This window comes from Chelonia mydas, chromosome 2 (assembly GCF_015237465.2).
Source record: "Chelonia mydas isolate rCheMyd1 chromosome 2, rCheMyd1.pri.v2, whole genome shotgun sequence".
NCBI lineage: Eukaryota > Metazoa > Chordata > Testudines > Cheloniidae > Chelonia > Chelonia mydas.
The window spans coordinates 216009751-216011630 of record NC_057850.1 but is presented as its reverse complement, the minus strand read 5'-3'; positions in this window follow the sequence as shown (position 1 = coordinate 216011630).

Sequence of the window (1880 nt, the reverse complement as noted above, 5' to 3'; positions counted from 1 at the left end):
GGGCTTATTACATGGAGCAGCAATGTGCACTATGTGGGCTGTGATTTCTAAAGTGCATTAATGTGTTGCACGCTAACTGGTCCATGTACTGGCATGAACTAAAAGCTCCCTACTGCCCTTTGACTTTTAGTTCATGCCAGCAGGGTCTACATGGACTAGTTAGTGTGCAACACATTAATGCACTTTAGAAATCACACCCCCATAGTGCACATTGCTGCTCCGTGTAGACAAGACGTAAGTTTTGACACTTCCTTAACTCTGGCAGGATTCACAAACTAGACACTTCCCTGCCATCTCCCAGCAGGGCCTGATCTAGTAGAGATGCTCTTGGCACACCTAACCCACACAGAAGACAGCAAGGAAGAGGAAGTAGTGCTCCCTCTCACACTCAATAGCCCAGTGATAACAACACATATCCAGGAGGTGGGAGATCTGGGTTAAAATTCCGCCTTTACCTTATTCAGAACAAGGACTTGAACTGCCCTGGTCATAGGAGGGTATTTATACACTGTGTATGGAATACTTATGTAGTCATTGGGCCAATGAGAATGACTCTACACCGCAGTGACTAGGGCACACATGTGAGAGGCCTGGGTTCAAGTCTCAGCTCTGAATCCGACAGAGGAGGGACTTCAACCCAGTTCTTTGACCTACCAGGTGAGTGCCCTAACCACTAGGCTATTGTGTATGGGGCCAGAGGGAGCACCTCCTCCTCAGTTTTTCTTGAAAAAGGGCTGACCTGGTTTAGGCACCTAACTCCAAGCCAAGATTCACAGCTGAGAATCCTGAGTGCAGATAGGTGCCTAACTCTGGACAGGAGGGAAGCACCTAACTCCCTTTGAGAGGTGGGGCTTAGGCCACACTCTTCACCTTGGCATTTTCTACTGGCTAGCTTAGGAGTCTCCCTCCTCAGTGTGCTGGCTTCTGTGAATCCCATTTTTAGGCACTCAGCTCTTCCCAGACATTGTATCAGAAGTCTGGGCTAACTCAAGGCTGGGAATTTCACTAGGTGGCAGAACCTAAAGTCCCTTTTGTGTACCTAGCCCCATGTGTCCATGTTATCACTGAGAAATTATGTGCTGGTTTCGTAAATAAGAGTGTCATCATCATCATGTTCCTATTACACCTGCACTATAAAGTAGTGTTGAAAGTACGCAGCTCTGATAAATCTTGAGTTTGGTTTTGGTGTTGTATTTTGATGATTTCCAGACTGTATTTAAGCTCCTGAAGGTATTCCTGGCTTAATTGATTTTGTTCTGGACATCCTGGCTTGTTCCACCATCCTGGCTGATGGTGCTGCCCAAGTATGTGAATGTTTCTACATTGGTGAGAACATAATCCTCTATCCGTACTGGTGATGGTGAGGCTATATTAAAGGTCATAATATCTGTCTTATTGTGGTTCATTTTCAGTCCAATTTGCTGACTGAATGCGTTGAATCGAGTTGTTTTTTCTTGTATATGGGGTTGGGTATGTGATAGGAGAGCGACATCATCTGCGAAGTCCAGGTCTTCAAGGAATGAGAAGAGTGCCCATTGTGGCAAATTGCTGGCACGATTATGATAGGTCCCGCACTTCTTCTTGTGGGGGGGTTCAGGGCGCAGTTTCCTGCCCCTGAACTAGGGTATCTACTGTCCCACTAGTAACCCAGAGAAGGGTAGTGGAGAGGGAGGGACCCAGGCCCGCCCTCTACTCTGGATCCCAGCCCAGGGGCCCTAGGGATAGTGACAAACCACTTGAACTAGTGCTTCCTTCCCCTGGGCTACTTCTCTTCAACTTGTGGGCCTTCCTGCCCTCTCTCTGCACAACCCGGGTGTCCCTTTACCTAGGGTCTTGGTCTTCTAGGCAGCCACGGCACGTCTCCAAACTCTCCTCTACTT